This window comes from Brachypodium distachyon, chromosome 2, assembly GCF_000005505.3.
Source record: "Brachypodium distachyon strain Bd21 chromosome 2, Brachypodium_distachyon_v3.0, whole genome shotgun sequence".
Lineage (NCBI taxonomy): Eukaryota > Viridiplantae > Streptophyta > Magnoliopsida > Poales > Poaceae > Brachypodium > Brachypodium distachyon.
Genome location: NC_016132.3, coordinates 24,593,056 through 24,605,576, shown reverse-complemented (window position 1 = coordinate 24,605,576; position 12,521 = coordinate 24,593,056). Strand labels below are relative to the sequence as shown.

At 43.9% G+C, this 12,521-nt stretch overlaps 1 long non-coding RNA gene across 1 annotated transcript; it reads left to right on the top strand.

The window, feature by feature from the left end:
• Positions 1-1,279: 1,279 nt before the first annotated feature.
• Positions 1,280-1,894, top strand: LOC104582669. The gene is made up of 2 exons (XR_730547.3): positions 1,280-1,422; positions 1,513-1,894. It is a non-coding gene; the product is annotated as an uncharacterized LOC104582669 (long non-coding RNA).
• Positions 1,895-12,521: the final 10,627 nt, after the last annotated feature.

The window sequence follows — 12,521 nt, the reverse complement described above, 5'->3', positions numbered from 1 at the left end:
GAGATACGAATTCGTCAAGCTGCACCGCATTGGAGATCTTGCCCCTCAGGGCATGAATCCAAACCCCGTCGGTGATGCCATCATGGACAGTGCAGTTCTTCCTCCTAGTGATGGAAAAAAAATGCTAGGATAGATGTCCTTGAGAGCGACGCCATCAAGCGAGAAGTCATGCAAAAAATTAGCCTTACGGCCATCACCAATATGCACCAAGGTGGAGGTGGAGAAGAGAGTGTGGTCACACTTGTTCACCGGAGCGGGTGTACCAACCCACGGCTTATTTGGGCATATCCACTTGAACCAAAGCCAACGCAAGCGCAGAGCACGGCTGAATCTTTCCAAGTCAGGGATGCCAAGGCCACTTTGGACCAATTGACCAGGCAGTGGCCGCCATTTGCCTTCTCTTTGCCCTTCCACAAAAAGGAACGAGTGATTTTATTCATCTTCTTGATGGCCCACTTGGCGATGGGGAACACCGTGACGTGGAAGACCAGGGATAGCCGAAAGGACACCCTTAGCCAAGGTAAGTCTACCAGCCGAAGCCAGCATGCCTCCCTTCCATCTCGCAGGCGCGCCGCGAGTTGTCAATGAGGGGCTGAACATAAATGCGCTTCAATCTTCGGACATGGAGCTGCAGACCAAGGTAGCGGCATGAAAAGCCATGCGGTGCCTGGACACTATCCCAAATTGACAAATTCCTGACGGCAACGTACATTCATGACGGTGATGTGAGGGCCGTCAGGAAAAGAACTTGTTTTCCTGACGTGGATGACTTACCTTCACGATTATTTACGTCAGGCATATGGTCCCTGAAATATAACCTTCAGGAAAGAATGTTGTATTCTTTCGTGACGGTGGGCAGCACCAGCCGTCGGGAACGTTTTTTGGCCGTCACGTCGCGTGCTGTCTACGCGCGGCCCGGGCAAAGTTTTTTGGGCTTTCTCGCGCGAAAAGTTGGACTTTTCCGACGTGGGACGGGCCCATCGTCAGGAACAATGGCCGGGCTGGTCAAAATCTTACAAGGCTCCAGTCAAAATCCCTAAAAAAAATATCTCCCCAAGCCTTCTTCCACGCGCAGAAGCACGCTGCGAGCGAGCTGCCGCCGCCGACCCCTTGCGTCGCCTCCCTTTCTCCTCAGGCTAGCGGACCCCCCGACGTGCGCCGCCTCCCTTCCTTGTCTGGCTAGCCGCCCCGCTGCCGACCCCTTGCGTGGCCTCTGCTGTCCGACGCCAAGCCCACCATCTCCACCTCCGCCTCTTTCCCTCATCCAGCTAGCCACCTCCGCCATCCTAGATCGACCCCGACGCCTCGAACCTCTGCCCTTTCCCCCATGTCCGTGCCATCTGCTGTTGCCTGGCGCGGATGTCCCGGCCTCTCCGGCGGTCCGTCCAGATTTCGAGCCCGCACTATTCCGGTCGGTCTAAGGTAACCCTTCTTGATCTTCTCTGATCTCCTCTGCCGTGAATCTCTTCTCTGGTTCTCATTGTTGTATCACGTTGATTTGAGGTACCGAAGGATCAGCCACTGCAAACCTCTGCATCCCCATTGCCCGTTGCCGTTGGAATGCCCCTCCCTCTCTCCCAGTTCCCTGCTGCATGTAGTGCTTCAGAGCATTCCTCTCTTTCTCCCTTCAGAGCAAGAGCCATTGAGATTATTTTAATCCTTAGGTTTAGATGGATAATATTTTTTCTGATCCCATTGCAAATCAGTTTGCAATCAAGCATTTTACTAGTATATTGTGATGGAATGTGTGGTAGTACTCCCATCTGTCCATTTGTCTCCAGAGCTTTCAATTCAATATTTGAATACAGGCATGTACTGATGTAATTCGGTTGCTGTTGTTTTGGGCCGTGAGTTGCATGTTATATCATAGCATATCATTACTAGTATGACTGTACAATTTATTCTGTGTGCATGCATTAAGATTTTTAGGTGTTGACACCCATATTTATTTTGGATGGAACGAAATGTTCTCAGCTTGAGTATGTTGAAGCACCGGTGCTTGTTTTGGTATTTGGCTACAATGGCATGCACCACATTACCTAATGGGACCCACGTTGTTGAAAAGTATCAATTAATTTATTCAACTATATACTTCCTCTTCCTTTCTCATCCCAATGACATACGAGGTCCCCCACCATTGCACAACTTGGATCGATTCATATACATCAACCGGCGCAAATAATCTTTGAGTTTGCTTCCCCTGACTTTTGGTTCTCCGCGTGATGAACCGGTGCATGAGAAAAAAAATAAACAAAGTTTGGACGGCTACATTGGAGAAGGCCTAAGCCTGAAGTTTTTGTATCCCATGAGAAAGCCGCGTTGACCTGGGAGGAGGAAGGAAAGACATCGAGGAATCCACAAATGTTGGTTGAAATTGAAAAACTAGCGGATATTATCCTAGTACATATATACATGTACTAGCATTTTGCCAAAAACTATGGCTATGCAATGCACACGCAGGTATTAGGCTGGCTCTGCCACTACCTATGTGCGATGGTGTTGGCTACATCTATAGTTGTCATCTAAATAACTGCTCTTCGCTTTCGGAAATGTGAGCTAAACTTATCTCTCCTATATGAGATCCCCAATTCTCCATATATATCAAAGGTTTTTGCGAAGTCTGCCTGATTCTCAGTCAACCCGAACTCTGTCTTTATAACTGCCCTGTTACGGAACAACGTTTGACAGAATCTAAGTTAGTGATCCACGATTCGGATTGTGCGATAATCTCAGGTCTAAGGATTACATTGATTGAGACATGCAAATGACGACCTACTCGTTGCATCTCAATATGGGTCAGTCCGACTCGCTAAACTCTTTAGCCAAGTCCGTGTAAGCTGGAATGACATCATCATGCCCATGACAAGTGGAACCGAGTCATCAACCAACTTTCACATTAGTCTAGGTTATGTGTCCAGCACAATCTCAATGACTAAGGACAATTTAGTATGAACAATATGAATACATAGTTCCACAATCAAATCACATATTCAATGATACATATCAGATGTTCAAATAAGGACAACTTAATAATCTTTATGAATACATTGAGAATTACATCATACATGATTGCTTCTAGGGCATATTTCCAACAACCACGCCTATAACTGTGGTCTACGGGCGTGAACGTTCTGAACTTCCATCGACCACATGAGTGAACTTCCGCTTTATAAACAGTGAACTTCCTGACAGTCTCTGAAACTCCGCCGACTGTAATTTTTGCTCGCGTTAGAGAACAAGGAGGTTTACGGGCGTGAACGTTCTGAACTTCCATCGATACACGAGTGAACTTCCGTTTTATAGACTGTGAACTTCCCGGTGGTCTCTAAACCTCCGCCGCTTATATCTTCCTCGTTTATACCCTGTGAACTTCCCAACGGTTTCGAACAGCGGACGATGATTCGAAATCTGCTCTTAAACAGTAATGAATTAGCAAAACCTTTATACACGAAAAAGTTGCGCCTAGTTCATAGCTTTCCAACGCCGTATCATTTGCATCATTCCGACAAGTGCTTCAAAATATATAGTAGAAATACCGTCCGCTGTTTTTTGTTTGGTCGTAATCCGGCGGACGGTAATTTGAAACTGCTCTTAAACTGTTAAGAATTAGCAAAAAAGTTATAAACAAAAAAGTTGCGCCTGGTTCATAACTTTTCAACGCCGTATAATTTGCATCATGCCAACAAGCGGTTCAAAATATATCGTAGAACTACCGATTGCCTCCGCCGCCGCTCGCTCGCCCGCGCCGGAGAAGAAGGTCCGCTCGCTCGCCCGTGTTGGGGGAAGAAGGTGGTAGCCGGGGGGGCGTCGGGAGGAGGTGCCGCGGGCGGCCGCTGCGGGCTCCCTTGCGTTGGCCTCCGCCGCCACTCGCTCGCCCGCGTCGGTGATAGGAGGTGGTAGTTGGGAATAGTTCCTGTTTAAGGTAAATAGGAACTCTTAGGGTAGGTTCCTGTTTAGTATATATGTATACACACACACACTTGCGGCGGATGAGACTGGGCCTCAAATTGGGCCAAATAAGCATCACTTGCGCATTCTGATTAAAACCGGCCACTGCTACGTTATAAAATTTTATTACTTTCATTTTAACTACAATATATAAGTGTTTTATGTAACTAAATTGGTATAAAAACTCATAAATATGGTCTACTTTGTGTAAAGATTGGATTGGGTCTATTTTGAACCATAACAATTATACTTGCTTCACAAACTACCACATTTTTTGCATTTACAACGAGGCAGATGGCGGCGGGGGCAAGGGATCGATGGACGCTGGAAAATATCGGGCGGGATATGAAAAAAATTGCAAAGGAGTGGAGGGAAGACGTGCGGGATAGTGAAAACTATATATATTGGTGAAAATTCCCCTAGCTTCTGTGGAGGGTCACATGTTCTGCTCTGGCACTTTTTTAGCTAAGAAGTGTCAGAGAAGGAATCAAATCATGTGACATTTCTTGCGTACCAGATGTAAAAAAAGTGGACAACACATTCTCTGACGCTCCGTAAACAACGGGGCGTCGGAATTGAATTACAACTGGTGTGCCCCTTTTACGCCGCCGCCGTCTCTTTGACCCTCTGGTACAGAAGCAACAATGAGAGAAGGGATGGCAATAGAGTTCAGATAGAATGAAGGGGATCGGGAGCCCGCATGATCGAATCCTGACGCGCACCGCACATAGAATTGGACGTTTAATGTTTTACACTAAAATTATTTCAAATTTAAACCTCGGTCGAATATACACGGTTTGTTGGTACGTGCGAGTGGCGCGGCTCTTTTCTAGTGTGTGTATGATCTTGTAGTGAATGACTTGCATCTGACTTATATAGCTTGTAACACTATGTACTAACACATAATTATGTGTTAGTGCAGCTACAACTTGTAACACGTATAGACAAACATGTTTTTATGTTACTATGGTAACTAAAGTTTGTATTACATATGAACTAACACAAGCATAAATGTTACTATTGCAATGGTCTTGTAACACATTTTGGATCTAATGTAGTATGTGTTACTGGCTATCCATGCAACACATATAACGTGTTACTATAAAATAGTTTGTAACATAATTTTCTATGTGTTACAAGATTGTGTTACTTAAACTATGTTTTGTTGTAGTGGCTTCCCAACTTCTCTTGCAAGATTATCTTTCGTTAAAATAACCTTAAGGTCAAGAAACCACATGAATATCTTCACCTTGAGCAGTATTTTTAATTTCCATAAGTATTTCCGATGAAAAACCGTATGCCCTTCCATAAAATCCGCGTACATAGACTTTACAGAAAAAATACCAGAGGGGACAAGACTCCAGATAAATTTGTCATTGTCCCCGGTGAAATGAACCAACATAAAGCGCTGAACCAAGTGTAACCATTGCCCCCATCTGTTTCCAGCTAAGTTCTGCCTAAAACTAATATTCAAAGGAACCGTCGTAAAGACTGTGCCAACAGAAACGTTCTTGCGTTGCACAATCCTATAAAGAGATGGATATTGAAAGGCAAGCGATGAATCGCCCAACCAGGTATCTTCCCAGAAACGAATTCCGGTCCCGTTGCTAAGGACAAACATACCACGATTAAAGAATTCATCCTTAACTTTCATGAGCCCTTTACAGAAATGAGAGTCAGTTGGCCTGACACTGGCCTGGGACAATGTGGTAGAGTGTAAATATTTGTTTTGTAACAGCTGCTGCCACATCCCTCTTCATTAAGAAGTTTAAACAACCATTTGATAAGCAAGCACTTATTTTTGACCTCCAGGAGCTCAATGCCTAACCCACCTTGGTCCTTTGGACGACAAATTATATTCCACTTGGTCAATCTGAATTTGCGGTTATGCTCATCAGATTGCCAGAAAAAACGAGATCTGTAGAAATCTAATCTTTTACGGACCCCAACTGAAATTTCCAAAAATGATAACATGAACATCGGCATGCTGGTAAGCACATAATTAATGAGAGTAAGACGATCACCGTATGAAAGCAACTTACCCTTCCAGCACGCAAGCTTTTTCTCAAATCAATCCTCCACCGACTTACATTCTTTATTAAGCAATTTGCGATGATGGATGGGAATACCGAGATAGCGAAGTGGCAGTGTTCCCGATTCACACCCGAAAAGCCGTTTGTAATTGGACTCCACATCCTTAGTCTTACCAAAGCAAAAAAAAATCACTATTGTGGAAATTAATTTTTAGACCTGAGAGCTGTTCAAAAATACAGAGGATTAACTTCACGTTGACGGCTTTCTCCAAGTCATGTTCCAAGAAAATAATCGTAGCATTTGCGTACCGGAGAATCAAGACTCCTCCCTCAACGAGATGTGGGCCATCTTTCTTAGCCCAAGCAATTAGTATGGCCAACGTATCAGCAACAATATTAAAGAACCTTCATGTACGACTATACATATTAAAATCTCATGGTGCTAAACTAGCTAGCTAACGGTGAGCTAGCTAGCTAGGCAGCAGAGCAAGCGTCGCCGGTGGCCGGTGGGGTAACAGGCTCATATGCGGCGAGGCCGTCGGGGCAGAAGCCATGCTGAAGAAGCTGCCTCTGCTTATGCTGCGCGGCGGCGGCGGCGGCAAGGGAGGAGTGGTAAGCTGTAAGCTGCCCGCGCGCATCGTCAAAGGAGCTGACGAAGATACTAGTACGAGTTTGTCCTGAGCTTGCAGTGCAGCCTGATCGATCTCGAGCGTCACTGTCTCCCGGCAGAATAAAAAACGGAAACAAAGGAATACGGGACCTTTTTGCCCATTGACCGAGCAATACTACTGCCCGTACCTCTTAGTATTGGTAAATAAGGACCTTTGGATTAGCTCAATCAAGGGCCCGCTATTCCTCCGTCCCTACCGTAAAAGACCTCAAATTAATTACTGCCGCTATAATTGGGTGCATGTAGGCTAATTGGGCGCACGCGCAGAAGAGAGCCAGCTAGAACGTTTAAAATGGAAGGAGGGAGTACATATACTCCATGTAGGAACCAAGTAAGGAGTTTTACAAATAGTACTCTCTGTTTCATAATTCTTTTCGAAATCTTACATGTATCTAGACACTTTTGAGAAATAGATACATCTATTTTTGGGCAAATTTGAGACAAGAATTGTGGGACAGAGGGAGTAGGTTACTATGACACAACAAAAGGTAAAAGCGCAAATGTAGCCAAGTGTCCCACATCTCGCAAATGGTCATATTTTTTCTAACATGAACTACTTGTAAGCTCCATCACATGGTACGTGTACTGATGTACATGCAGGAATTGTTTCTGATGTTTCCGAATCTTTCTAGGAATGGTTTTCATTCATTCTGATTTTGGATCACATAGACCGATTTCAGGTTAGTATTTTCCTGGTGGCCTGGCTCTTATTTGATTTTTTTTGTTTACTGGAACTTCTGTGAACTGAAGTACAGTTTTGTGTATAGCTTCAACGAATAAGAAACCCTAGGTAGCTAGAAAATATAGGGATGGTTAAGGGCTTAAAGTCACCAAAGCAAGCTTAAGTGACCCATGCCTGATATCATCCGATCGAAAAGATAGCCACCAAAACCTGTAGCTAGCACAACCTGTCGGATTGCATGTATTCTCTGCAATTGTACTGCAGCCCATCTGAACTGGACCATCATTTTTCTTGAGTAGGCACCAAGAGAAAGCGACCCGGCCTCTCAACACTCGAAACCCTAGTTCGCCGCCACCCTCCCCTTCCTCGCCGCCGCCGGCACGCGCCGCCGGGCAAAGCCCGTGCGGCATCGGCGGCGGCGGGGCTCTGCTCCTTCGGCTTCCTTCGGTTCGACGCGATCTGCATCGACGGCGCGGGCGGCTCTTCTCCTGGCGGCGGCGCGAGCGCCTCTCCTCCGACGGTGATTCCTGGCGGTGGTGGCCTCGCCTGGGGCCGCCCTCGGCAGCGACGGCAGGACCCTGAGGTCGACGGGGCAGTGCCCTCCCCTGGTGGCGGCGCGCCCCATCTCCGTGGCTCTGTGGCTGCACGCCCGATGGCGCCTAGCTGCGACGAGGCACCGATGTCGGCGAGGCGGCGGCTGTTTCCGCGGCTCTGACCGTACCGCCTTGGGGCGGTCTCCAGGTCGCGGCGGCCTCCTTGCCCTCGCGGCTGCAGGCGTCTTCCTGAGCGGCGGCCAGGTGAGGCCGATGGTGGACTCCTTTTTCCTCGCCAGATCTGGCGGTCGTTGTTTCGGCGGCTTTGGAGATTGGGTGTCAGGGGTGTTGGTGCGGGGGAAACCCTTGGGCGGCTAGTCCGGCCACGACGGCGGCGACGTTCGTGATGTCTCTCCCTTCTCTGAGGCGTTGTCGAGGTACTTCAACACCACGCTGATCTTGATTCCCGGGTGAAAACCCAAAGTCTTTTGACTAGGCGGTGACGGTGTTGACAACGTCGTTCTCCCCCATGGGGGTGCCGTCGGGAGAATGCTAGATCTGCGAGTGAGGACGACTGCTGGGTGCGTGCTGGTTGGTGACTCTGCTTTGTGTCGTCGATGCCAGTCCTTGCAAGTTGTAATGCTTCGATCCTTGTCCTGAAGATGGGTTGGTGGAAGACGGCGGCGGCTAATTCTAGAGTGTGAGAAGACGGCACACGTCGAGGATTTGGTTGTGCCTTCGTGGCCTCCAGATTTGATGTTAGGTGGTGGTTTGCGGTCAGGGCATGCGGGCCTAATAATGGCCACTCCTTCATTAGGATTGTAGGCATAGTCTGGTGACTTTGGCTTGTTAGATCGATGTATTTTTTTTGTCAGGCTTGCTAATAAATCAATAAAATTTGGATGTGTGCATCATTTTGATGCAGAGGCTGGAGGATCATCCTCCTTTTCGAAAAAAAAAGCATCTGAACTGGAGGTCGGCTCCAGCTAGTATATATTAGCATCAAGGTCCATCTTTCCAATGATACCTCATGGCTGCTCTGCGCCTCTTTCTGAGAGTTAGCTAGCTAGTCCATCGTCCTGCACAAAGCTCATGGGCTCATGGCTGCATATATTAGGACATGGCGGAGATCACGAAGGAGGGTAAGCTGGAGAGGCTGCGCAGCGCGGTGAGGCAGCAGAAGGGAAAGCTGTATATCATCAAGAAATGCATCGCCCTGCTCATCTGCCGATCTGCGGCAGCACAGAGTGCGTATGGGTCTTTCACTAGTTCTATCATGCTTCATGCATGCATGTTCCTCCTCCAACTATCTATAATATTTTTTCCTTGAATCTATAATATAGGCACTGTTGCAGGGCTGCGGGAATTTAATCATTAGAGCAGCCCTTTAATTGGTTCCTGCTGTAATAACTAATAAGTTTAGCTGGCTCTCCTTAGACCTGTCGTCTATAGTTACCCACATCTTAGTTTTCGTTTTGTTAGCTGTACAGGCAACAAAATTCATCTTATATTGTCGTTTGCTTAAGTACACAGTACATGTGAACATCATCTTTTTGTTACGTTGTCGCAAGATAGTGGTACCTGGCCAGATATTCTTGGTCTTGTGAAACACAAATATTAAACATGTGGCCTTTAATTAAAAAACATATATAGAGTGATATGTTAGTTAAAGATGCCACCCATATGTGCAGGCATATATACGTACATGAGACAAATAATCCATCATAGAGTTCTACGGAGTATATGTACGTTTAGGAATACAAATGATTGTCTTCACAGAATTAATCTGTTCAAAAAGCTAAGATTTGACTAACTCGACTCAGTATTTGAGCAACACTTTTTTTGAGGGAAATCTAAAATTTTGAGGGAAAATTTGAGCAACACTGGGAGATCAATTTTGACCATGTTACTGAATCTCACAGTGGTACTATCGGTCCCACCTACAGTGAACCATAATTCGAAATAGTTCTATTCTTCAGTTCCTTTACATTTTGTTTGTTATTATATGAATGCATGCCTGATAAATGTATCTGTACAATTTACCTTGAAAAGTAAAATGTGATTGCCTCCAAATAAAACAAAGTTGTGACTGCTCAAAATTTCAAACTATGCGATGCATCTACAATAGATATAGTGCATATTGAAAAGAAAATTTTTGATTGCCTCAAAACAAAGCTGGGATTGCTTCAAAATTTAAAATTAAATGAGTGTTTAGTGGCTACTACCAGGTTTAGCATTCTTAAAATATTTTTGACTTTTGACTGCTCGTCACGACCTTCACAATGAATAAGTGAGGACATTGCATGATGTATGCAAACGAGTCAATTTATGGTATATCATGAATTGTTTTTATAATGAAGTTAAATCTCGCTAGAAAAATAATAGTTGAGTACTCATAGTAGTTCAAGTAACATATGTGGATCATAAGAGGTTTGGGAAATTCCACACTTGAACTTCAAAGTTGCTGAGTGAAGCAATTAATATGATACTCTCACTACCTGGCAAAAAAATAACCATACGCTCTGAAAAGATTAATTCATTACATAAAACCTAAGTAGACAAGATATATATGCTCTTCAAACATAAATCATAAAATCATGACACTCCTCTCAAAATTATCTAAAAATACAATACGATTAGTTAATATTAGGTTCTTCTTGTTGAAGTATGATCGATCAGAATATATATATTGCGCCTTCTCTCACCAGCCTAATTAAGATTTTCGTGTGAACTGACTGGTGGATGAAAATCTCATGGTATATATGACATACCGGAGCCAAGAGTTCCCAAGTTCAAGAATTGAATGTACAATTTTAACAAAAAAATTGTTTCCCACTCCGATCCTTTTCTTCGGCCTGAGAGAGGCAAATGTTTGTTTAGAGATCAAACCCATTTCGAGATGACAAGTAATGGTGGACAGGTCGTGTGATTAAGTTTTTTTTTTGAAAAGGAGGACACTCCCCCGGCCTCTGCAGGTCGTGTGATTAATTAGGTTGGGCTAGGATCTTCTTTGTGGTAGCTGAGACAGGAAATAATAAACACTCACAAATAGACAAATACGGATACAACCTTATGATGGGGCGACAAGATCTTGCGATATGTATGGATGTCCAGAGTATTACACGTTGAGATGAATGCCTATCAATATTTACAATAATAGAGTTCCTGATTGTTACAATTTATTGTGCTAAGAAGCTAACGTGATGAAATTAGGGTGAGCTTCATCTAGATACCTAGCGGGCAATGTCCTTGGCTTTGACACTTATAGGAGCAATAAAATGGTAAAGAATAGGACAAAAGTCCACCCTAAACCTTGAAACCAACCTCCAACCTGGAACTGTATAAATTGCCTTATTGTACTCTAAAGTAGCTAGAACCATTTGCCCAAAACCCTAGTCTGGTTCTGGATGGTGGATTTATATCTCGAGGTTGACAAAATCCTTGTGTAGAGTGTACTATAGAATGGGAAGTGCAAAAAATGCATCTGGCAATATGGTCATTTGTGTATTATACAAAAAAAAAATCATTTATATCTCTTATACGATCTGTACGTCCAAAGAGCAAGGACACAAATGTCATATAGTATATTTGTTTGTGTATGTTTATAGGTTGAAGTAGTATATGTTTTGTACACCATGAATCACATTTTCCGGAATTCTTGAGATGCAAAACCATTCACCATATCTTAATTTGCTCGCATTTTGGAGGGTGATATTATGTACTATCTATGTTTTCAAAAGAGTATTTAACAACTCATACGCATAAAGGCTCCAACAGAATGGAAAAATGGAAGCATTCAGCTAATGATATTACCATGTTGTTCCGTACAAGAAAAGAAAATTTCTTCATATCGATCTTGCCCATTTTTGCAAATATGCATGCCAAATATAATCATATTTTTGGATGAGTTTCTGCAGGTCCTTATTTTATACCTAGGATTCTGTACATCGCAAAAAAAAAAATCCCAGAGACAAAAGGAACATCATAAAGTCATATCTGGTTTACAGGACAAATCATTTTCACAGGTGCAAAATCTGAATGCACACTTCATTATTGCACTTCAACAACAAGAAGAACACAACGATAACAACATTATTGTTGTTAGTACTATTTCTTTAATAAAGACACAAAATTGGTGGAGACAATAAGTCTGGATAGGAAATTAATAATAGGAACGAAATGCCACAAAATAAATTATTCACTATTTAATGCGCCATTCTTTTCAAATACACGATACACACGTACGATATTTTCATGGTTTTACCGCCTTCAATTTTCAGCTTTTACTATTACTGTTTGTATAATGAGGGAAGCAAATGAAAATTATATCGTGACACTAGTTTTCATTAATTTTTAGCTAAGAGATTTTATTTATTGTTTGTTAATTAGTGGTGAAGATAGAGAAGTTTAGTTAACTCAATATATTAATGTTTTCTGAGCTGTCAATTATTCTGTAATGTACGCAGTTCCGTGGCCCTATATATGTAGTAGTCATGTACTCCTACATGGTTGCGACCATGGAGGACCATGCACACCATCCATGTTCCCCCTGCAGGAAATGGAGAGAGACAGAGAATAAACGATCGAGTGCGCCCATAGATCTAAGTGATAGCAACGGGAAGAAACGGAAGCTAGTGAGATGTGACATCATCGCA